Source organism: Phascolarctos cinereus, unplaced genomic scaffold (assembly GCF_003287225.1).
Source record: "Phascolarctos cinereus isolate Bilbo 61053 unplaced genomic scaffold, phaCin_HiC Scaffold_2;HRSCAF=192, whole genome shotgun sequence".
Lineage (NCBI taxonomy): Eukaryota > Metazoa > Chordata > Mammalia > Diprotodontia > Phascolarctidae > Phascolarctos > Phascolarctos cinereus.
In genome coordinates, this window is record NW_027555625.1 from 160,314,147 (window position 1) to 160,340,572 (window position 26,426).

Below are 26,426 nucleotides of genomic sequence, written 5' to 3' on the forward strand. Positions count from 1 at the left end.
AATTATTGCATTATCTCTCCTTCATCTACTTTCTAGGTCAGTTGTTTTTCCAATGAGGCATTTCTCATTTTCTTCTATTCTTTCATTTTTTTGACTTTGTCTATTGTTTCTTGAAATCTCATGGAATCATTAATTCCCACTTGCCCAATTCTAATTTTTTTTATGATGATCTTTTTTTAAAAAAATTTATTTTTATTTATTAACAATCACTTCCACAGGCTTTTGAGTTGAAAATTTTTCTCCCCCTTCCTCCCCCCCACCCTCCCCAAGGCAGCGCACAATCTGATATAGGCTTTACATTTACATACCCATTAAACATATTTTCACATTAGTGAAGTTGTAAGTAAAAATTAAAACCATTAGGAGGAACCATCAGAAAGATGAAACAAAACTCAACAGAAGGTAAAAATAAGTGATAGTGATTCGACTTCCACAGTTCTTTCTTTGGATGTGGACAGCATTTTCCATCCCGAGGCCAATTCTGATTTTTAAGGAATTATTTTCTTCAGTGAGCTTTTGTACCTCCACTTCCATTAAGGAGAATTTGGTGGATGTCTGTGCCTCCTTTACCATTTGGCTAATTCTATTCTTTAAGGTGTGATTTTGTTCAGTATTTTTTGGTGTGTGTGCCTCTTTTGCTAACCTGTTAATTTTCTTTTCACATTTTCCTTGCATCACTCTCATTTCTTTTCCCAATTTTTCCTCTACCACTCTTGTCTCTTTCTTTAACTCTTCCAGGAATTCTTACTAGCCTTGAGTCCAATTAACATTTTTCTTTGAGGCTTTTTTTGGTAGCTGTTTTCACATTGTTGTCTTCTTCTGGGTTTCCAAATAGATCCCTTTCCTCTCTAGAGAGGCTTTCCTTGTGATAAAGAATTTTTTTAAAAAAAGAAAGAGAAGGGGGAGAAATCAGTGAGCGAAACTAGCCAATACACTAACTGAGTCTAACAGCAAATACAATATTTCATACCTACTGTCCCCTACCTCTGTTAAAAAAAAAAAAGGTGTACTTTTTCCTCTCTCTTTTGGGGCCAAAATTGAAAATATAATTAGGTAGCATTTTTGAGCAAAGCATTTTGCAAATTAGAATTGTAAATCATCTACCACATGAAAAAGGTAATAAAAGATGTAATTGGTCAATGTTAGAGATGCATAGGAAGACAAGCACACTAATATATAGTTGATGGGACTATGAATTGATTAAACTCTATCTGGAAAACAATGTGGAATTATGCAATAAAAGTCACTAAACTGTTCAAAACCTCTGACTCAATGAAACCACTAATGGTATCACATATCCTAAAGAGATCAAAAGCAAAGAAAGATCCTATATACATAAAAATAGAGCAACTCTTCTGTGGTAGCAAAAGTCTAGAAACAATGTGGATATTCATGGACTGAATGAATTGTGGTAAATTAATGCAATGGGATATTTTTATATCATAAGAAATGAGGAATTCAGAAAAATATGTATAAATGGATATAGAGTGAAGTAAGCAGAACTAGGAGAATAATATATACAACTACTACACTAATGTAAATGAAAATAACAAATTCTAACTCAGAATAATCATAATGACCAATCTTAGTTCTAGAAAACTGAAAATAGAAAAAAACTTCCCTTCTATAGATATAGAGTATAGTATATACTATTAGATATGTTTGCTATGTCCATTAGTTTTGTAATTTTTTCTAAATTGTACGTTGTGTGTGTTATAAAGTAATGCTTAACACACACTAAGAGTTGAAAAATGCTTGTCGAAGGCACCCAGGTGGTACAATGGGTAGAGCATAGGGCCTGGAGTCTGGAAGACCCGAGTTCAAATCTAGCCTTAGATACTTATTAGCTATATGAGCTAATCATATAGCTGAGCAAGTCACTTCATTTCTGCCTCAGTTTTCTCATCTGTAAGAAGAGGATAATAATAGCACCTACCTTGCGGGGTTGTTGGGAGGAGAAAATGAAATTATATTTGTGAAAACACTTGTTGAATAGAATAAAAATAGAGGATTTGATGTTTAAAGGTTTGGGTTGAAAGAATTGTGAAGTAGAAACAAAACCTTTAATAAAAATTGGAGTGAGTCCCTAACCTACCTACAGGGGCTTAGTTCCCATTAAACAAGAACCAAAATCCTGCCTGGATGATAAAATTCATAGAAGTGTGAACCCCAATTTTTAAAAACTGAATCACATAAACACACAAAAAGTATATCAGCCCTAATTAGAATCAGACCTCCCTATATTTTAGAACTAAAATAAAAAGCCAGAACCAATTCAAGGCATCAAAACAATCTTTAAGAGAGACTAGTGTTTCATTTGGTACAAGTATTTGCTCAAAGGCAGTAGTAAGCACAGTTGACTTCGTGCACGGAGAAGGTAGCTGCCTGCATAATGGGCCCTGAAAACACACTTCCAAAAACATGCACCCCATTTGCTGGCTGATGTCTGAATGCCCATCCTTATAGATGATTCCTTTGTGGCTTTATCATCTTTGAAAATGCAAATTCTCTTAGGACAGGGTAATAGTTTAGACTTTATGCGTTATATCTCCCAGTTTAGTCTGGGATTTCAAGGTGCAGAGACTGAGCCAAACACTCAGTTCAAGTCAGTGCAAAAGTAAAGAATTACATACATTTCTGTATTGGAAAGTCAGTCTCTTCACTTTTCTTGGAGTGAATCTTGAATGGATTGCACAGTCTTGGCACCATTCCATACATATAGGGCTGGAGATCATGTAGATAGATCTGGCTTTGAAACTCCAAAGCCACAGGATCCTTGGGATAGGAGTAGGAAGAGGAGATTTATCTCATTATTACTGACCATCCACAATAAACATTTTTAAGGACCTGCTGTTGCCAAGGCATTTTGCTAGATGATGGGGTACAAAGACAAAAGATAAAAATGAAGACAGCTCCTGCCCTCACAGAGCTTACATTCTACTGGATGAGTTTATACTTCATGGGGGTGTGGTGGTGGTAGGGGTGGTGATCTGGAAACAGATTGATCTAAAAGCTTGTCTGAGCTTGGGTCACTGATATCAAATGTTCTACTCTGACCATCTTTGATTACCCTATGTGACCTTGAATGAACTTATCAGATCCTTTCCTGAGAAGAAGTTTAAAGTTCAGGGAAGATGAGGGTACGGGGCCCCTGGGGGGATGGTGTAAGAAAAATGGTAAAACTCAAAGATGAAAACAGGATGTGGAAAAAGCAGAAGGTATCACAGGTAAACTTTGCCTACATCATTGTTTGGAATAGGTCTGACCCATTTCTTCCCAAATATCCCTTCACTTCAGACTATTCATTTATTCGGATTCTTCTCCCCTGCCTCTTGGCATCCTATTTCCTCTCTCCATTACAAAGGTCATCAGAACACTCGAGATTTTATGGTATTTGATGGTGACACCAAACTCCTTTTGCTTTACACAAAAGAGTATTTTCCTTCATATACTCTGAAAGGTACACAAATCTGTGAGCCTCAGAGATGCCCCTCTTGCAAACATTGCTTATGGATGTGTGCCAAGGTGGAGCAGATCCAGGACAAAGAATGTAGAAAGTTGGCATTTTCTTCTGTGGTCTTCATCCCCAGAGGCAACAGGCTGCCAAGGAAATCAGACAAGATGACGGGGTGTGTTGGGACCTGCGCAGCTACTATAAATAAATATGCAAAAGCAAATTAAACTTTCAAGTGACTCACCATCGCAGATGCAGAAACGATGTGTCTGTTTGTCTCTAGTGCATCTGGTTTCTGTCTTTTGTTCCCTTAAGTCCTCGGGCTTTGAGGGCTGACTCAGCTGCACTTCTCATGCCCCTGATGGGACATGGAGAAAGTACCAGGGCATGGCATGCCTACTGCATTGAAAAGCAAACCAGGCAGTGAGTCAGGAGGCCTGGCTCTGTTCCCCTACTAGTTGCGTGATTATGAATACATATCTCTCTGGGCCTCAATTTCTTTATCTATAAAGTGGGGACAACAATAGCTACCTTACCTACCTCAGAGAATCCTAGATTTAGAGCTGGAAGGGACCTGGGAAGCCATTGAGGCTGACGTTATCCTTTTACAGATGAGGAAACTGAGGTCAAAAGGACTTGCCCAGGGCACACAGCAAATAAGTATCTCAGGCAGGATTTGAACTCAGGTCTTCCTGATTCCAAGCCTAGCACTCTATCTACTATGTCATCTAGCTGACACAATACCTCAGAAGGGTGTCATGAGGATTAAAAAAGATAGTAGCCACAAAAGTATATTGGAAACTTGAAAGTGCTCTACAGTTCCAGGGTATTATGATTAGTATGGTTCCCATTAGGTTAAGGGTTGGGGGTTTGGTGCTAGGTAGGTTGTGAGAGGACCGCCACTCCTTCCTGTCTTCCTTCTGAGGGCTCACTTCCATCCCCAGAGAAAGGCAGGTCCAGAGCTCAGTGTCAAGGAAATCATCTTACAGAGAGCCACAGCTCTGTTTGGCAAGTGTCCCATTGGCATTACTCATGACCAGAGCTCCACCACAACAGGATGGGATTGTCCTGTGTCATTCTGATATTTTGTGAACTGCCTTGGCTCGTCTCATGGCTTTGGCATCATTTAAGTCCTCAGGTCAGGGATGGGCATCCAATATGCTGCTAGGGGCACAGCCCAGTGTATGGTTGGCATTGACCAGATGCGTCATCAGAGGGAAATGAGGAAACTAACTCATCCTGGCTCTAAGAAAGACATCTGTCTTTTTTTGGCGTGACAGATTTGGAGAGTTTCAGTAGATGTGATATCTCACGGCAATTTTACCACATTTGAAAGGCCTGTACTTCTTTTCAAAGCATCTTCACAGCTATGAGTTCATGGGATCCTGACAATAACCTCATGAGGTAGGTTAAGCAATTATTATCTATATTTACTATATTCAATTCAATTTTATTAAATTCAATAAATATGGGGGGGGGAGCAGCTAGGTGGCTCAGTGAATAGAACATTGGCCCCAGAGTCAGGAGGACCTAAGTTCAAATCTGGCCTAGGACACTTACTAGCTGTGTGAACCTGGGCAAATCACTTGACTTTGATTGCCTTTAAAAAAAAATCAATATTTATTAAGCATCTACTATGTGCTAGGTCCTTTGCTAGATGTCAAGGATATTAAGATAAAGATGAAACAGTCCTTGCCCTCCACAATCTTATATTCTACTGGGGGTTTATAATAGGCATACCATGGAGATATTGCAGGTTCTGTTCCAGACCCCCATGATAAATCAAATAACGCAATAAAGCGAGTCACATAAAGTTTTTTATTTCCCAGTGCATATAAAAATTATGTTTACACTGTGTGTGCAATAGTATTATATAAAAAATCGATGTATATACCTTAATTAAAAATACTTTGTTGCTAAAAAAAAAAAGATGCTAGCCATCATCTGAGCCTTCAGTGAATTGTAATCTTTTTGCTGTGGAGAGTCATGCCTTGATGTTGATGGCTTGCTGATTGATCGGGATGGTGGTTGCTGAAGGTTGGGTTGGCTATGGCAATTTCTTAAAACAAGAGAACAATGAAGTTTGCCACATCAATTGACTCTTCCTTTCACTCGAACACTTAGAGGCCATTGTAGGATCATTAATTGGCCTAATTTCAATATTGTATCTCAAGGAATAGGAAGGCCTAAGGAAAGGGAGAGAGAAGGGGATTGGCTGGTGGGTGCAGTAGTCAGAATACACATAACATTTATTGATTAAGTTTGCTGTCTTGTATGGATGTAATTTGTAGTGCCTCAAAACTATGACAACAATAACATCCAAGATTCCAGATCTGAGATCACCATAATACATGTAATAATAATGTAGTTTGAAATATTGTGAGAATTACCAAAATGTGACACAGAGACATGGGATGAGCACATACTGTTGGAAATAATGGTGCTAATAAATACCACCACTAGGTCTGTATCCCAAAGAGATCAAAAAAAGGACCTATTTGTACAAAAATATTTATAGAAGCTCTTTTTGGTGTGGCAAAGGATTGGAAATTGAGGGGTTGCCTGAAATTGGAGAATGACTAAACAAGTCGTGGTAGATGATTTTGATAGAATACTATTGTGCAATAAGAAATGGATGATTTCAGAAAAACCTGGAAAGATTTACGTGAACTGATGCAAAATGAAGGAGCAGAACCAGAACAGTGTACACAGTAACAAAAATATTGCACAATGATCAACGGTGAATGACTTAGCTACACTCAGGAATACAATGATCCAAGAAAATTCCAAGGGACTCATGATGAAAAATGCTATCTACCTCCAGAGAAAGAACTAATGGAGTCTGAATGCAGATCAAAGCATACTATTTTTCACTTTCTTTATTTTTGTGTGTGTATTTTTTTTTGTTTTTGGTTTGTATCTTCTTTTATAACATGACTAATATGGAAATATGCTTTGCATGATTACACATTTATAACCTATATCAAACTGCTTGCCTCAGCAAGGGGAAAGGGAGGATAGGAAGAATTTGGAATTCAAAATTTTTGAAAATGAATGTTTAAAATTGTCTTTACATATAATTGGGGAAATGAATAAAATATTATTTAAAAACCAGTGCTGATAGACTTGCTCATCATGGGGTTGCCACAAATCTTCAATTTGTAAAAAATACAATATCTGTGAAGCACAATAAAACAAAAATGAGGTATGCCTATAAATACAACATAATTTCAGAGTAATTTTGGGGTGGTATTGATGAGGAAACTGAATTAGAAGAGCTCAAAACCACATAAGCCCAAATAGTTTGGTCCAACCATAACTGAGCATGAAACCCTTCTATAACATTCCTAACAGGTGGTCATCCGGTTTTAACTTAAAGATGAGCAGGGAAAGAGATCTATACATCCCACTTCTAGGGGCCCCTTCTTCTTTTGTTGTTCAGTTGTTTCAGTCATGTCCAACTCTTTGTGGCCCCATTTGAGGTTTTCTTGGCAAAGACACCAGAGTGGTTTGCCGTTTCCTTCTCCAGCTCATTTTGTAGATGAGGAAACTGTGGCAAACAGGATTCAGTGACTTGTTCAGTCACATAGCTAGGTAAGTGTCTGAGACCAGATTTAAACCCAAGAAGGTGAGTCTTCCTGACTCCAAACCTCATACTCTAGCCATTTCACCATCTGACTGACCTCATGATAGTCCTTTAGATTCTTGGAAGACAGCCATCATGTTGGTCCAAGGCTTCCCTTCTCCTAGTTAGACATCCCCGTCCTTTCAACTGATCTTCATATGGCCCTTCACCATGAAGGCTGCCCTCCTTTGGGTCATCCCTGGGATGATCATAAGCTAGAGAATCATAATTGGGGACCAGAAAGATTAAATTATTTGCCTCTGATCACACAGCTAATGAGTGACCCAAACTAGACCAGAACCCAGTTCTCCTAATTCCCAGATGATTGTTACCTCCACTACACTATATTATCGCCCATATAGTGGCGGAACTGGATGGTAAGCAATACTATTTTTCCCTACCTTGAACTGAACAAATGGACACAGTGACCTATCTGGAAAGATATAATAGCAACTGGTATTTATATAGGATTGTTAATGTTTTCTAAACGCTTTATGTACATTATCTTTTTTGAAATTCTGAACCACTTCAAGAATAGGCACTACAGATATTATCATTTCCATTTTACAGATGAGACTTCGAAGTAAAATGTCCATAGTCACATAGCTAGTAAATGTCAGATGTAGGATTTGAACAGAAGTCTTTCTAACCTAAGTACCATCGTTTAATTCACCAAGTTGCACTTTGCACAACCCTAGTAGCAGTTTTGTGGACAGAGATGTCTCTTTGCCCTGAATATGGGATGTGTCAGAATTGATGGTTATTGTTTGTACTAATTTTAGCTATTCTCTAAAATAGGCTAAGAAATCTGATGTATAATACCTTTGGGGAAAGGAAACCAGGCTAAGAAAACTGGGAAGACAAGATGAGAGAAAATGTTTGGCTCTAATTTGAGAGGTTATGGGAGAACTCAGGATTCATGAACTATTGTTCTCAAACATCATGGAAGCTTCAGGTGGCTAGCCCCAGGCAAAACTATGAAATAGCTGAATATAGATTCAGCTGATCCATTAGAACTTTCTTTTCCTCCCTTCATAATATTACTTAGTCAATATTTTATAATATTCCTTAGTCAATCATATCCCCCATACAAAGGGTCTAAACTCATTCACACTGACTAGTAAATGACTGACAACAGGTCCCAAGTGCATTTGCAGAGACTAAAACCTCAAAAAAGGACTTTTCAACTATTTTTGTGATGAGTTAGATACTGTTTCTACTTGAACCTTCGAAAGAGACCATCAAGTGGGTAAATGGTACTGCCAGTATCTAGGAATTCAGTGTAGCTAATTGCCACTGCCGCTTCTCTATCTGCTGTCTTCCTAAATCCTCCCTGGTGTTTCTGGTGACAGGGTAATAGGAGGTCATCAGGACTAGAAACTATTGCCATGTTTGTCTCCTCAACTCACTATTTAAAATGCTAGAGGGCTGTAGAGGCATGTGCTGCTGACTACCAGTTGACAAAAGAGACATGCAGGGGTCTTTGGAGAGCTAACCCTCCTCCTAGCATGAAATTCATACCATCTTGGAGGGTGGGCATTAGCGCCCAGATACAAACCTCCTAAGCCTCCTGCTGGTGGATCAGGTGTTCTTGGTTTTCTGAAAGTTGAATCGCTGCACAGTGTATGGTATATAGCACAAAATTATTTATAGCAGGTCTTTTGTAGTGGTAAAGAATTGTAAACTGGGGTGGGAGGTCATCCATTGGGGAAAGGTTGAACAAATAATACTATACAAATGTAATGGAATATTATTATACTGCAAAAAATGATGAATCAGTTTCAGAGAAATCCAAGAAAATTTGTATGAACTGATGCAGAGCAAAGTGGGCAGAGCTAGTATAATTTATAAAATAGCAACATTACAAAGATAAACAACTTTGAAAGACTTAAGAACTCTGATTAGTGCAGTGACCAACCAGAGTTCTTGAGGACCAGTGAGGAAACATGCTGCCCAATTCCTGATAGGTGATGGACTCAAGATGCAGAATGAAACATATGTTTTTGGACATGGTGATTATGGAGATTTGCTTTGTTTGACTATTTGTATTTGTTACAAGGGTTTTGTTTTTCTTTTGTTTGTTTTTTATCAGTTGTTGGAGGGGAGAAAAGAGTGAAAGAAAATAAATGTTTGTCAATTGAAAATAAAATAAGTTTAAAATTAGATTTTAAGTTCCTTGAGGCCCAGGAACTATTTTGCATTTCTTTGTATCCTTATCACTTAGCACACAGCCTGGCACATAGTAGGTACTTTACAAATGCCTTTTCTTATTATTATTTAGAAAACAAAGTGTATGTTGTGCTGGAGGGCCTATCAGGTTGGCTGATCTGTTAAGACTGATTTCTGATTTTTGTGACAGAATAGATCATGACGATTTGGAACTTGGTGCAATCAAACCAACTAAAACAAGACCCAAATGATGCTCTATGTTCTTGTGGGAGGCATGGATGATGATAGAATGCTACACTCCTTTCAGATGGCATATCCATACTTCAAATCAGCTTTCACTGTGAGTAGTACTTTCATATCACAGAGTTCTTCTTTATTACAATATGTGGGAGACTTAAGGGAAAAGCCCTAAGCACAAAGGAGGGCTGTGTGGCTTGGCTTGTGAGAGGGTAGACCCCAGCAGTCCTCTATGAGTCATAAGATCACAGATGTAGAGCCTGGGTGGGTCTTAGAGGTCATCTGTCCAATTCCATCATTTTACAGATGAGGCTACTCTGGCTTGCCCAAGGTCATCGTACAGGTGATATGCGGCAGATCAGCAATTATATCCAGCTCCTTTGATTACAAATCCACTGGTCTTTCCACTAAAGGTAAACAAGTTCTTTCAGTCCATCATATTATCTATTTGGCTTTTAAAACCCTGAGTAATGTGCCCCTCCCCCACCTTTCCAGCTACTCTTTTCCATATAGCCATGTACTCTTGCATCAAATGACACTGGTCTTTCTGTTCCTTGAATGCAGCACTCCATCTCCCAGCTCCAACTGGTCCCACCAGCTGTCCCCATGCCTGTGACTCTTTCCTTCCTCATCTCTTCCTTCTGGCTTCCCTGGCTCCCTTCAAGTCTCTGCTAAAATCCCACCTTCTTCAATAAGTCTTTCATGATTCCCCTTAATCCTAGCACCTCCCCTCCACTGATTATCTACAGTTTATCTTGCTTATACCTTATTTTCATGTTGTCTCCTCCATTAGACTTTGAGCTCCTTGAGAGAAGGGCTTCCTTTTTCTTTTACTTTCTTTGTATCCTCAGCACTTGGCATAGTGCCTGGCTGGCACTTAGTAAGTGCTTTATAAATGTTAGTTGACTGATCAAATATGTTGTGTCTCAGGGGTCCACTGGAAAATCTCAGGACGTTTCAGCAAGTTGGTGAAAGGGATTATTGGGAAGAAAATGGAGATAGTGGTACCCTATTTATTTCTGTTTATCCCTTTCAGTATGTTTTACAATGAATGCTTGGTGCATAGTAGAGGCATTCAATGAGTATGGAATGAATTGAATTATGGACCTGGAATCAAAGGACCTGAGTTCGAGTTCCAACTCTGTGACTTGTTAACTGTGATGATGGCCAAGTCACTTCAACTCCTAGGTTTTAATTCCCTACTCTATAAAATGATGGTTTTGGATTTGATGAACTCTAAGCTGTTTTCCAGCTCAAACCTTGTGATTCTGTGAATTAAACAGAGGCCATCAATGTGGAAGGTATTTATTTATCTGAGCATGAGGCCTTCCTGAGCCCCTGAAATTACACAGTCCTTGGCTGGACATGCTTAGAGGATTAAGGTAGCTTGGAATAGGGCAGTCTAGAACCTGGGCATAGAGGAGTCTTTTTGTACACAGCACATAGAACATGAATAATTAATTTAAAACATAGTTTGGGTTTTAGAGGATTCATTGGGCTGTTTTGAGGATCCTTTAATACTTTTTTTAGAGTTAAAATTTTTAAGACTTAGGGGCAGCTAGGTGGCACAGTGGATAGGGCACCAGCCCTGGATTCAGGAGGACCTGAGTTCAAATCTGTACTCAGACACAAAACACTTACTAGCTGTGTGACCCTGAGCAACCCATTGCCCAGCAACAACAACAACAACAAAACCCCAAAATTTTTAAGACTTGATCACACACTCATTTTCACACCACGGAGTACACTTAGTTTGTGAGTACAGGGTTTTTTTCAGAGTAAAAAGCATAAGAATTGACATAAAAGCATACCTTTTATAAAAAATACTAGAGTTGGAAGGACCTTAGGGATCATCTTGTCCAGCCACTCATTTTACAGTGAAAACTGAGGTCCAGTGACTCAAATAGTGTTAGAGATGCCATTTGAACCCAGGTCTTCTGACTGGAGACTTGCTTCAAAGCTGACACAGAGCCTTTAGCAACTACTCTTTAGGTCTGGTCATTAAACCCATTCCAAATCCATCTAAGTGTCTTATTGTCTGGCCAACATCTCTGATATTTTTCAAGATGAAGAGCATAGCATTAGAGATTTTATCCAATGCTTTGCTAAAATCTAGGAAAGCTATGCCTGCAACATTACTCTGATCTAACAGTTCAATAATTTTGTCAAAAGGAAGCAAGGTTAGTCTGGCATGACTCATTCTTGGTTAAACCATGCTGACTCTTTGTTATTACCACTCCTTTTCTAGGTGTTCTTAGGCTGTTCTCTTAAGCACATATTCTAGAACTTTGCCAGGAAGTAAAGTTCAAATTCACATGCCTAGAGTTTGAAGACTTCTCCATCCTGCTTCTTCCCCTCCCCTACCTTTTTTGGGAAAATTGAGACATTTGCACAAACTTGGTCCTGTGACACCTCTTCCATTATCCACGACCTTTCAAAGATTACTGAAAGTGACTCAATCCTCATGTCCACCATTTCTTTAGGGACCCTAGGATATACTTCAAGTTGAGCCAGAGAGCTTGAACTTATCAAGGGCAGACAAGTACTTTTTTACTATCTTCTGTTTACTAATGATAGCGAATATTTATATGGTATTTTAAGGTTTGCAAAATGATTTATACCCATTGTTGCCCTGGCTTCTCACATTAGAATAATAATATTATATAACTATTATTATATTAATGTATTATGTTATAATAATATAATATAATGTTATGTGACTATTATATAAGCTCTTATTATCTCTATTTACAGATAAGGAGACTGAGGCAGACAAGTTAAGTGATTTGCCCAGGGTCACATAGCTAGTAAGTGCCTGAGTTGGAATTTGCACCCAAGTCTTCCTGACTCCAGATTCAGCAGCCTTTGTACTACCCAAAATTTCTCTACCTTTCACATCTGACAGGTGGTGAGGAGCAGAACTAAAAACTGAACCCAGATCCCTCTCCCTCCAGATCTGATGCTCCCCTTTCTGTGCCATTTAAGGAAGCTCAGGACCACCCCTGCCTGCCAAGAGAAACCTGTGAGATACTTCACCCTGCCAGGCTGCAGGGTTTTCCTCATTCTATCCTAGCCTGGGGCTTTCTCCTGAGCCACGTCAGCAAATCTGCCAGGCTGGATGATGGGATAACCATGGTAACGCTCATCCCTTCAGAACTGTGAGGTCCTGCTCGTTTCACTTGTTATCTGAACCTATCACATCCAGTTCTCCCCAGGCTGAATAGGCATGAGCTTTAATCAGTCCTCAGCTGATAAACACACCCCATCCACCTGTTTTCTCTTCACACATCAAATCAGCCTCTTCCAGATGAAAAAGAAAAAAGAAAAAAATATCTATTTATACATGTACACACAAACATAGCCCCCAGAAGGCTCAACTGCAGGGTACTGCGAAGGTACACCTTAGGACTCTAAGGTGAAACCAAATAGTTTGAGGGCAGGGGGGAAACTCTTTCTTTAAACAAGTGGCAATTGTATTTTTCTACCAAATTGCTGTGAGATGTGGCGTCAAAATTGAAAGGCTCATAGCTCAAAATAACTCAGGGGGAAATACGATAAGTAAGGCCTCACACAGCAGGCTTCAGAAATGAGCAGCAGAACACATTAGGAGGAAGCAGGACTAGGAAACTTCCACTGTCTCTGCATCCAGATATTCTCTATGAAACGTGGCTGCTCCAAACTCATTTTCAGCCAGGGTTCTTTGCCCAGGAGTCACAGTGTTCCACACACCAGGAAGTGCTAGCAGAGTTCTTCCTCCATAGACCCACAAATTTTAGCCATCACTTGATGTCCCTTGCTGAAAGGGTGGCACAGTGGGATAGTGTGTCAGACTTAAGGTCAGGAAGACCTTCGTTCAAATCCTGGCTCAGACTCTTCTCAATTGTGTTACCCCTTGCAAATTACTTAAGGTCTTTCAATTTCAGTTTCTTTATCTATGAAATGGGGATAATAATAGCATCTACCTCACAAGATTATTGGGCAGCTAGGCGGTGCAGTGGATAGAGCACTGGGTCTGGAGCCAGGAGGACCTGAGTTCAAATCTGGCCTCAGACGCTTAGTAGCTATGCGACCCTGGGCGAGTCACTTAACCCTGTTTGCCTCAGTTTCGTCATCTATAAAATGAGCTGGAGAAGGAAATGGCAAACCACTCCAGCATCTTTGCCAAGGAAAACCCCAAATGGGGTCACGAAGAGAAAACAATTGAATACCACCACAAGGCTGTTGGGCAATCAGATGAGATAATGTATGTGTAGTGATTGTATATTCTGGTGCACTCAGGAGCAAATCTGTCACATTTTCTTTAAGGGTGCCAGGGTACCTGAGTGGTTTGTGGGTATCTCTTTCCTCTGCTAAATTGGCTCAAGCCTCCATCAGCTGTGTTCCCCCTAATTTGTTAGGGCACTGTGACTAGCACTCCTAGTTCCATTAACCACTTACCACTACATTAGATTTTGCAGAGGGATATTTACTTCAAAGATAAAGCAAGAACAGACATGCAGACATTTCCCTCAATGCCTCTTGGGGCATAATCTCTTCTACATCATGTTGGTCTGGGGGTAGAGGAATGGGCTTGGGCCCAAAAGTGAGCTGAATTCCTGCATGGCATTGATCCCACCAGGTTCACGTCCACTTGCAGCATAAGTACCAGAGGAGCCTGAGCATCAGCTACTGCTGGGCTGGGATACTGAAGGTCACTCCCCCAAACTACTCCTTGTTCTTCAGGGCATTGATGTAGTGCTTTGTGCAAATTCTAACTCTGGAACAACAGGATGACAAAGAGGCCTCTAGACCTTCCTAAGTCAAAAGGTCACGGGCTCCACTCCCTTCCCAGGTCACTGAGGCAAAAAGGAGGAGATCAAATCTGTTAGGTGTTTTGAATCACTCTACAGTCAATCAAAGAGCCTTCTCTTTAGCTGACTGGAGTCAGTTACAGGATGTCTAGGCATGCTTCGCAGCCTGCATCTCCAAGGTACTTCCCCTACACCACAATTGTCCCAGATGTAGCTCCCTAATGTCTTCTGTGTGGGTGCCTTCTGAAGCACTCTGGGCATGTGCCAGACCCCAGTTACATATGGAAGGTGCTTTGCAAAACTTAAGGCATCATATCATGGTTTCTTACCCTGGGGTTTGATAATTGAAAATCTATTTTGATAATTCAACATAATTGTTTTCCTTTGTAATCCTATGTCTTTTATGCTTTTAAAAACATTATTCTAAGTATTCTTATGTTTCATCAGACTAACAAAGGAGTACGTGATAAAAAAAAAGTTAAGAACCATGGGCACATAGTGAATGTTATATAAATAATTGTAAGGTACTTAGTACAGTGCCTGGCACATAGTAAATGTTATATAGATAAATAATACATACACATATGCATATGCTATTATTATTATTGTTGTTATTGTTTTATTTTCTCTACTCCCCTGTCAGCACTTTATACGCAGCCATCCACTCCTCGATATTATATATCTCCCTCTTCTGTTACTTGATGCCTCACGCACTAAAGATTTGAGCACCAAAGTTAGATTAGCTCCTAGCTGGGAAATACGTCAAGATATCAGTCTGTTAGGTAGACTTGCCATGGAATGGAGAGGACCAGTGAGAAATAGCATGGCATTGTGGATGGAGTTGTAGACTTGGGCTACTGGGCTTGATCTCAGAAGGATGTTGACTTGAAAACTGCATCCCTTACTAACTCCCAGGCCATCTCTACACTGTGATATCTATATTCCAGCCTTTGTCCTTATCCTCCTTTACTGGAACCTTGGACTTGGCTTTTGAGTTTCCATGCTTTAATAGATGAGCTTTCCCCTTATCTTGCCCAGATCTAGGCCTCCAGGCCACTTCCAAGCCACCTGTACAACATGCCACAATGAGAAATTTATCACACTTTCTTCTAGTTCCCCTGATATGTTGCCTTTCCCCATTAGAAGGTAAGTTCCTTGAGGGCAGGCACTGTTTGCTTATTTATACTTGTATCCCAAGTTCTTGACATAGTGCCTGACATACAGTAAATGCTTAAAAAATAATTTACATCTCTAGCTGTCAAATTAAGGGTAGTTAGGTGGCACAGTGGATAGAGTGCTGGGCCTAGAGTCAGGAAGACCTGAGTTGAAATCCAGTCTCACACACTTACTAGCTATATGACCCTGGGCAAGTCACTTGACCTTATTTGCCTTGGTTTCCTCATCTTTAGTATGAACTGGAGAGGGAAATGGCAAACCACTTCAGTATCTTGTCCAAGAAAACCCCAAATGGAGTCACAAAGAGTCAGACACAACTTTAACAACTCAACAACCACAACAAAAGCTTTCATATTGTGTGACCACTGGCAACTTGTTTAACCTCTCCAAACCTTGATTTCTTCATCTGTACAATTAGGATAATAGTACTTGCGGTACCTGACTCTTAAGGTCAATTAAATTTTGTGCTGTTGTTGTTGTTATTTACTGGACTATTTAAAGAGATCTTGGTGAAGAATTTCCTCTGGTCAATACCTGCTCTTCAACTCAAAGTCTTAAAGAATTGCCTAGGACAATACTCTAAGAGAAATTAATTGACTTGCCATGGGTCACATAACCAGGGTATAAGCCAGAGGCAAGACTTAAACCCAGGTCCTCCTGGTTGTGAGTCCAACTTTCCATTGATGACATCAAAGCTGCCTCTCTTAATAGAGTTTTTGTGAAACTTAAATGAGATATGAACCATGGCTTCCGAGACTCACTGGGCACAGATGAACCTGAGTCCAGTCCTGGGGGCCCAACCCTAGAGAGATTAGTTTCTCTTTTTGTCTTGTGATGCCCCCATATGGATTTTTTCCAAGAAAACCTGTAAAATATAACTTAGGGGTTAGTTTTGTTTAGATCTTTCCAAATGCAAGTAACAGAGTCCTTTGTGGATATCAGGTATGAGACAGGTTTTCATGTGTAGTACAGGATCCAGGCTCCTTTCTTAACAGTCACTTGCACCCCAAGTCTCATTCCCTCAGGGGTAGCTTCCATTTCTCTCCTCAGGGTTCTAAGAGACTCTGAGGTGCTGTGGGAGAGAGGCGGTTTTCTAGTATTACACTTCTGAAGCCCCCACTGGTGTTCTCTCACTGAATAGCAGTTGATATCAATTAGCTATGCAGATAATTTGCTTAATAAGTATTAACTAAGGAGTTATAGTGAAAATAGTTGGTATAAAACATCCTCTCTGAACTGGGAGCACATTCTCCAATAAATACCTATAGAACTGAGAAGAAAATGGATTCAATCTCAGACATTTGGCTAAGGGAGTAATTCTTTGGAAGTACTTTCTTTCCCATTGATGGGCCCTTCACGAAGTTCTCCTTAGGTGTTATGTCGATTTCTGCTGGACTCATGGTATGGCCAAGAAACTGCTTTTTCTCAGAGTGACTAGTTTGTCTTAGATTTCCTGTTGCAGTGACATAGCTAGGACACCAATGAGAAGTCCAAAATTTTCTAATCTTTAGAAATTCATAAGGTTAACCTCTGGACAGGGAGGGGAGAGTAGATAGAGGGTCTTTTTATCCTCCCCCCTCCAAAATGATTTTCTCTTGGGGACTGGCCTGCCACTTGGATGTTTGGGTTATGAACTGACTTATTTTATCCATGACCCACAAATTGGGACTGAGTCTTTTCAGCTAATCCCAATATATTTCCTGTGTAGCATCACCTCATTTCATTCATTGGCTTTTCACTCATTCCAGACTAACTAAAGACTTTTTGGATCTAATTCAATGCTTTTGATTGACTGATTTAATACCAGGGTTCTCAACTGACAAACATATTAATGTGCACTGCATATTAAAAATAATGTAAAAATAATATTAGTTACTTTAATTGGGTTGGGGTGATTAATCAAGTTAACCCCCACTCTTATCTATGCCCTCCACACACACACAAAAAGAATAAAATACAAAGGACTCACTGGAACCCATGAACACTTAAAAGATACATATCTACTCTTTTCCCTCTACTTCCCAAGAACTATGGGGGGTTGCGGGGAGGACATAAGATAAATCTAAGACTTTGTGCTAACAAGAGAGAGATAAGATGGAGGCATATTAAACAGAGGAGAGAACAAATAAAGTATATGATACTCTATCAAAGCTCCTTAGGAAGAGACCTGTGTGGGTTGGAGTAGTCAAGAAAGATTTCCAAGAGTAAGTGGGACTTGAAAAATGGATACTATTTGTAGGGAAAAAACTGGTAGGACTTGGATAGGTAAAAGGGGAAGGGGAATGGCATTACTGGATGGGCAGACAACATAAGTAAAAGGGGGCAGTACAAACATGTTCCCCAGATAGCACAAAAGCCAATTCATAGTCTCTCTTCTTCATCTCCTCCTTTGTTCCTTATTCTTCAGCCCTCTGGCCCAGAGGTCAGAGGAGTTAGCTTTAACACACCCTCCCTAGATCATCTACTTCCTAGCCTACAAGCTTGGAATGGAGCTGACTAAAAGAACTGGAAGCAGAGGCAAGAAACAAGGAAGTAGAAGTTGGGTTTGAGGGAGGAGGTTTGGAGACAAGGCTGGCTTTGTGAGTGAGCCCTAGGACACAAATCATTATTGACTCTGCTATATGAAGGGCTGGACTCTACCAATACCTTCTCAAATGAGATAATTGCAAAGTGCTTAGTATAGTGCCTGGCATATTGTGTTATCTAAATGTTAGGTTATTATTATTACCTCCAGGAGCAAAAACAAAGGGCTGTGTTTGGAATTCAAAGCCCTTCATAACCTTCATAACTCCTCTTACCTTTCTAGTCTTCTTGTACCTTACTCCCTGCCATGTACTCTTCTATCCAGTGACCCTGGCCTCCTGGCTGTTCCATGAACAAGACAATTAATCTCCAGGCTCCAAGCAGTTTTGTAACTTTCCTCCATTCTTGGAATACTCTCCTTCCTTCACTGCAACTACTGACCTCCTTGGCTTCCTGTAAGTCTCCACTAAAATCCCACCTTCTATAGGAAGCCTTCTCTAACCCCTCAATTCCAGTGCTTTCCCTTTCTTAATTGTTTCCTATGTATCCTGTATATAGCTTGCTTTGCATATATTTGTTTGCATGTCATCTCCTCCATTAGATTGTAAGCTCCTAGAAGGCAGGGACTGTCTTTTGTCTCTCTTTGTGTCCCCAGTGCTAACCACAATGCCTGGAACATGGAAGATGCTTAATAAATGATTACTGAATTATTATCATCATCATCATCATCATCATCCTACCACTCCAGTTGACAGTGCCTTAGGTTCCACCCCCATACAGATTTGCATTAAATCTCTTTAGGCATCAAAGTCATCCCTTAGGCCACGTCCAACTTATTCCAGCCAACGTTTTCCTCCTTTTCCAAGAAGAGCCAATTTGCTTACCTAGATGAGAGATGAGAGGAAGAAAATGGAGGTACAATTCTATAAAACTTTGGAGGAATGAGGGAAGAGAATGCTTGCCTCTTTGTTTCCAACATCAATAAATCACCAGACATATATTGTGATAAATCTGTGTTACCAAGTTCAAGGTGCCCAACTTTTCATAAAAGGCTGAAGGATCTTGCTGCAGAAAGAGAGCCTCTTACAGTAGTCCTTGAATGTCAGAGGACCCTGTCATTTGCGTTAGGGGCCTCTAGTTGCTGGTCAGAAAGCAGTGGTTTTAAATTTGAGAGAGAATGAATGTGTGTTCCACCCACAGCCGTTTGTCTGAGGACACCACAAGGTCTAACTTTGCTCTCCCCACTCCAGCAGGACTCCCACTGACTCCAGTGAGAGCCTGAGCCTCAGACCCACAGATCATCTACAAGACCAGTAGAGAAATAATGTCCCAATTGTGGCTGTGTCTGATAGTTGAAAGATGGGACCCTGGCAAATGTGAAGGCTTGGAGAAATATCAAATATTCTGAATTATGCACCATATTTCCTCTCTGAGTCTCAGTGTGGTTTCTGCTTTTAAAAAAAGTCCTAAGCTTGCATTTTTAACCACCCCCTACACTCCCCACACACAAACTCTTCTGGAAATGCATTTATATGTTATGCAGAGGTAGAAGATTATAAGGCACACACACAGTTTCTCTTTTCTGTCACTTCTTGGCTCTTGTGCATGAAAAAAAAAAAGGCTGCTAAATAAGGCCCTGTGGCCCCTGTGCTAAGAATTGCGATCTTTCTAAGGCCCAAACTTCTTGTCTCCATCCACCAGTAAAAAGGGTGGAATTCATGCCCAATGACAGACTTTTGGTTTCTACCAGTGCAGGCAAGGAATTATTCTCTCAGCATCTATGAAATCCCAGGATATTGTCTGATTGCTGGAAGCAAAGCCAATATTAGAGGCAATGCCATATAGTTGAAACAGATAGCATAGGACTCAGAGTCAGAAGATCTGAGTTTTGAACTGGATGTCCTGTAGACATCTCCAAATTGACATGCCCAAAACAGAACTTACTGTCTCTTCCTTGAAACCTACTTCTCTTCTGAACTTCCTTATAACTTACTATAAAAGGCACCACTCATCTTCCAGTCACCCAGGTACACAATGTTGATGTCACACTTTACTCACTTTCTCACTCACCCCACATATCTCTGATTGCAAAATCTTATTTCGACCTTCTCAACATTCTCTCATCCCTCTCCTCTCCACCCACAGGGCTGCCCTAATTACCTTCCATCTAGAGACTATTGCAAGAGACACCTGACTGGTTTCCTGCCCCTAGTCTTTCCCTATCCTAACGCATGCTGCTCATGGTTTCCAAAGTGATTTTTCTAAGGGTTAGCTCTGACCATAGCACTCCACTGCTCAATAAAGCAAAAACTGTCCCTTTCCTTAAGTGGCTCATATTCTAATGGGTGAGGCAAAGGGGAGTGGTGGTCATGGAGAGGCCACTTTGGTCCAAAAAGTTATAGGTACAGTGAATGGGGCTGTAGGGTGGGTAGAATTGTTGTGGGGGCAGATTGACACACTCTGTCAATGAATGATAGAGTTAATTTGTCATGATTTAGGGTTCCAGAACTTGGTATGGGGGTAAGAGGGTAAGAAAAGGTACCCACACAGAATCAAGGTAGCTACTTAGGAGAGGGAAAAAGGCCAAAGAGGAAATAGAGCATGGCTTGGGCTTTTCCTGAAACAGCTACCAATCTGGAAAGGGGCTTCAGGACAGAAATTTCACTAGGACAGGAAGTTAGCCTGGGAGAGGAAGAGAAGAAAGAGAAGAAGGAAGAGAAGGCTGGAAAGTCAGGAGTGAATGTACTCCCTTCATTCTTCTGCCTCTTGGAATATTTATTTTTCTTCAAGACTCAGCTCAAGAGACCCTTTTGCTCGTGGTATACTGTTATTTTCTTTGATGAAATTTTCTATTGCTTGTATAATTTATTCTTCAATTCACTAGTTTTTTAGAATTGTATGATTTAGTTTCCAATTGTCTTTTAAATCTTCTTAAAAGGCCCTTTATTGAGTATAATTTTTATTTCATTGTGATAAGAAAATGACAAATCTAGTATTTCTGCTTTTCTAAATGTTTTCGGCAAGAGCTTTCTGTCCTAACACAAGCTCAGTTTTTGCAAAGGTGCCATTTACAGATGAGAATCATGTAAATTCTTTTAAATTCCCATTCAGTAATTACCAGAGAGGTATAATCTCTAAAAAAAAAAGTTTTTTAAAGTTCTATTTAGTTCCTTAGTTTCTTTCTTATTCACCTTCTTCTGAATGAGATCTTTTCATTTCTCCCTGCGTATGTTCCCTGAGGGAAAGTGGCAAGGAGCCAGGGTGATTCCTATATGCACCGACTCAACTTCCATCCCACTTTCTACCTCCTGCTGCATCCGTCTGATCTCCAGTCTCGGACTAGAAAAAGGGCAATCCTCTGACCTTGTGACTTCTATCTCCTGCTGCAGGTTATCCCCTGAGGGAAGCAGGGGCTGGGCATTACTTTCATCTGCACCCTCCTGCAGTGCCCACCAGCCTGATCTCCTGTGTCCTGAGGTATGGAGAGCCTCTGTGTGAGAAGAGGAGTGACCTTTCCTCTTACCAGAGACCTTCCAACTCCTGCTGTCCCTGTCCTGAGGGAAGAAGAAGAGGAAAGTCAGTAGGGAGTGAGAATTTCATCTCTTTCTGCACCATCTCCTGCCTAATCACCAGACTTTGGAGGGAAAAGGAGTGAAACAGATCCTCCCATCTGACTATGTGCCTTCTATCTCATGTTGCTCTTGTCTCCAGCCTCCCTTGGGGAGAGATATGGAGTCCTCTACTGAATGATAAATATACTCACACCTGGGCATACCCAACACATCCCAATGATTTTGAATTCCTTTAGATCATCATCCAGACCCTATTCCTCTTCCCCCTACCTAATTCCTTATTCTCATCCCCTCAAGTCCAAAACAAATGTTACCCACATCTCCCAATATGCCCTTCTGGAATGCCTGTTATACATGCAGCAAATTTCCCTTTATTCAGAATTTTTCCCTCTCCTACTCTCCATCTTGTTTTTTGTTTTTGTTTTTTTTTGCTCCCCATTGCCACTTACAGGTTCTCCCCCTGGTTCACAGAGTTCAATAATCTCTGTTTCTCTGAGGTTCATATAATCCATATCTACCACACAAATCAAAATCATGGTAGCTATTGTCTATAGACCTCTCGGTCACTTCCATTTCTTCCTTACAGAATTCTTCTTCTGGCTCACAATTTTTGTCCTTTCCCCAAATCCAACCTTCATACCACGGGACTTCAACATACATATTGACTACCTGGCAAACATCCTAACCACTGAGTTCCTCAACCTACTCATATCCCATGATCTACTTCTCCACCCCACCTCAACCATATATAAAGATGGTTATATCTTTGATCTTGCCATCCACAAATACACTACCTCCATGTTCAAGAATCCTGAGATCCAGGGGAAGCTAGGTGGCCCAGTGGGTAGAGCTCCAGTCTTTGGAGTCGGGAGGACCTGAATTCGAATGTGGCCTCAGACACTTGACACTTACTTAGCTGTGTGACCTTGGGCAAGTCACTTAACCCCAACTGTTCACCAAAAAAGCAAAAAAAAAAAAAGGAATTCTGAGATCTCTCTCTCTCTCTCTCTCTCTCTCTCTCTCTCTCTCTCTCTCTCTCTCTCTTTCTCTCTCTCTCTCTTTAAGTTTTATTGATATCTTTTTTGCATCAGCCATCTTTGGATATGTCCTTTCCTATTTCCCCAACCAACGAATCTTCCCACATAACAAAGAAAAGCAGTTAAAACTAACCAATACAGCTATATCTTCTAATAGTTTATGCAACATTCATACCCAAAGTACCCTAACCCAAGGAAAGAAGAGAAAGGCTTGTTCAATTTGATAAGACTGAATTGTTTAAGCTATCTATTTCTTGTTTTGTTTGCGTATTATATATTTTTGTAGGATAATCACTTTTTTTAGTTTAAAATTATATTGTTAACATCTCAATTTGATTGAAACTCTATAAATTTTTATCTATAATCATTTAGCCACTTCTCTGTTTAGCTGCCAATCTCCTGTCTCTTTCTTCAGCAATTGTAAGGCAGATACCCTTTCATCAGGAAAGAGACCCAAGACTTATTACCTTTGCCAATAACAAAAAATGTTTGAGAAATGGCATTGCCATTGGCATCTTTTATGTGTATAACACAAAAGAGCCAAGATGTTTCTCCCTGTTTGTGATTATATCAATTTGACCCAAGTTAGCTCTATCAGTCACTATACACAGGTCATGATGAAACTGATGAAATCGGTAATCTTGCCAACTGCTAAATTGATCAGAATGGGGTCATTCACTTTGATGAGAGGATCTGGGTAATGGATAGTATGGGCATCATGGGTCACCAGATGGAGTATGCCTTTTGTACCCCAAAGATTTTTCTCACTTAGCACAGTTTACACTTAGCCTCCTTAACTGTGACACAATGAACAGGAAAGCGTCCCTTTGTGTCATAAATCAGATGGAAATGTTCACCTGTCTTCTCAATGCTAATGACATCCATAAAGTCAGAAGGATATATCAGTGTGGACCTTGCCATCAATCTTGATGAATAGCTACATGCAAATTTTCTTTACTTCATTTCCAGTCAAGGCCTACTTGATGATGAATGGAAGACACTCTCAGCTTGTAGGGACCTGTGGATGGTCTTGGAGCAAAAACTCCTATAAACTTATTCCATATCCAGTACTTTGGAGCTGCTACATGCTTCAGATGCTTCTTGGAACCATGAGACATGAATACGCTGTACTCAAGATAAAGAGAGAAATTTACTTGGCTGTAGGGTAAGAGGCTCTATCTACTTATAAATTATATGAGTTTGGCCAACTCACTCTCCCCCTCTCAGCCTCAGCATCTTTACCAGCAGCATGACCAATTGGACCCAGGGCCAGGCAGCAAGAGATCCTGTTTATTTCCTTTTTATTAAAGCTCTTCTTTTGTCCTTAACTTGCCCTTGATCCAAGATTTTTTTTTTACTATTTTTTCTTTTCTTTTTAATCCTACTTTCACATTATGCCCTCCAACATTGGAGGTTTTTTTTGCTTATGACTATTCACTTACCTATCCTGCCCTCTTATTTACACCCTCTCTACTCCTCCCTTATCCCATTGCCCTCCTATTTCCCTTTTAAGTTCAATGCATTCTCATGCCAAAATATCAGCATGAATGTGTGCATGTATATAATTATGCTCCATCTTCCCATATCTGATTCAGATGAAAATGAGGTTCATGGGGGGCAACTAGGTGGCGCAGTGGATAGAGCACTGGCCCTGAAGTCAAGAGGACCTGAGTTCAAATCCGGCCTCAGACTGAACACTTGACACTTATTAGCTGTGTGACCCTGGGCAAGTCACTTAACCCCAATTGCCTAAAAAAAAAAAAGAAAGAAAATGAGGTTCATGGGATGCCTATTCTCCCCTTTCTTCTTAACTGTATTCCTTTTATCTTAAATTCCTCTTTATGCAATATTGATTTCCTTTGCCTTTGTCTTCATTTCTTCACCAGTATAGTTTCCTGTTCTTTTCATTTTTTCTTCTTCTATGACCATTAAAACAGAACAAAACCATTCATAGACCCTCTGTCATTTAAATTTTTTAAATATGTTAGGGTTCTGGGAAGATTTTTTAAAATTGCTCTATTAACATGTAAATGATTCATCTCACGTATCCTGATATTTTGAAGAAAATAATCATAGATGGTGGATACACATATCAACAAAAATTTTAATGTGGAAGAAATTAGTTTATTTTGGGAAAGGGTGTCTTCCAAAACTTTCATTTCTAAGAAGGAAAAAACTCAACCTGTATTTAAAGTGTCTAAAGACTGCTTAACACTTTTATTAGGAGGCAATGCAGAAGCAGATCTTAAAATTAATCCAATGCTTGTTTATCAGTCTCAAAATCCTTAACCTCCTGGAGGCTGCAACCATCAATTGATTCCAGTTCTTTGGTACTCAAATAAGAAATCACGGATGACTGAATTTATTTTCAAAGACTAGTTTTCAAGTTATTTTAGCCCAGCTGTTGAAAAATATTATAAGGACAACAGAACGTATTTAACGTCTTAATGATTTTAGATACCGTAATGCCCCACGTGATCCTACTATACTTAGTTTATTGTGTGAGAATGTGAATATATAAATTTGCCAAGATGTGGATAAAGCTCTTGGCACAAGCATACAAATAAATTTTTAAAGAAAGAAAAGACAGTTATGCTGCTAAAATATTTTAAATGACAATAATGATATTTTTGTCATGGAGTCAGTGTGGGGCTATCTTTAGCTGCAATATTCAGTCATTTGAAAATTTTTTATTTCTCTATTTTATTATTTTATAATATGTTTGAATAAAAATATTGTTTCTTATCCTTTGCTATTACATTACATTAATAAGTAGATTAAAAACTATTTTAAAAAACTTATTGTATATTTTCATTGGGCTGGAATCAATTGTCATATTATACATATAATTATAACTTTGAATATTGCAAATTTGAATAATACAACCACTTCATGGAATTAATAATCTCCACTCGTTGGGACCTGTCTGTATGTACTTAGTTTTGCTTTATAGGTTTTCCTTGGTTGTAAACTTTTATCTTTTGACTTTTAGAATTTTGTGTTCCAAGCTCTCCCCTCAGCATGGCAGCTGCTAAGTCTTGTGTGATCCAGTTTGCTCCTTGGTAATTGAACTCATTTTCAGTGGGCTTATAGCATCTTTTTTCTTTGATTTGGAAGCTCTAAATTTTGACTATAATGTTCCTAAAAGTTTTCATTTTGGGATTTCTCCCATAAAGTGATGGATGTGGTCCTGGAGTAAGGAGGATCTGAGTTCAAATCCAGCCTCAGACATTTGACTGTAGCTGTGTGACCCCGGGCAAGTCACTTAAGCCCCATTGCCTCACCAAAACAAACAAACAAACAAACAAACAAAAAACACAAGGTGATGGGTAGATTCCTTCTATTTCCACTTTGCCCATTGATTCTAAGAGTTCTTTCCATAATTTCTTGAAATATGTTTTGCATGATTGCACATGTAAGACCCATATCAAATTGCTTGCCATCACAGGGAAAGGAGAGAGGAGAAAAGGAAGAAAAGAATTTGGAACTCAAAATATTTTTTAAAATGATTAAAATTGTTTTTACATGCAATTGGGAAGAAATAAAATGTTATATTTTAAAAAAAGAAATATCTTTTCCAGACTTTTTTCGTGATCATAGTTTTCAGATAATCCAATATTTCTCAGATTCTCCTTGATTTGTTTTTTCAAGTCAGTTGTTTTTGATATTATATTCCTGACATTTTCTTTATTAAATTTTTTTTAGTTCTGTTTTAACACTTCTTGTTCTCTTATTGGGTTGTTTTCTCTCTCTGATACATTCTAATTTTCAGGACATTCAGTTCTTGAGTATAATTTTCTACCGCCCGTTCTAAGGTGTCAATTTTCCTTGCAATCCTTTCCT

General features: G+C 39.6%; 1 long non-coding RNA gene and 1 pseudogene across 1 annotated transcript; one reads left to right on the forward strand and one right to left on the reverse strand.

Moving 5' to 3' along the window:
- Positions 1–9,797: 9,797 nt before the first annotated feature.
- Positions 9,798–21,755, forward strand: LOC110208404 (uncharacterized). Its single transcript, XR_002324486.2, has 2 exons — positions 9,798–9,898; positions 21,364–21,755. It is a non-coding gene; the product is annotated as an uncharacterized LOC110208404 (long non-coding RNA).
- A 1,196-nt stretch (positions 21,756–22,951) lies between these two features.
- On the reverse strand, positions 22,952–23,701 carry LOC110207359 (small ribosomal subunit protein eS4, Y-like; annotated as a pseudogene).
- Positions 23,702–26,426: the final 2,725 nt, after the last annotated feature.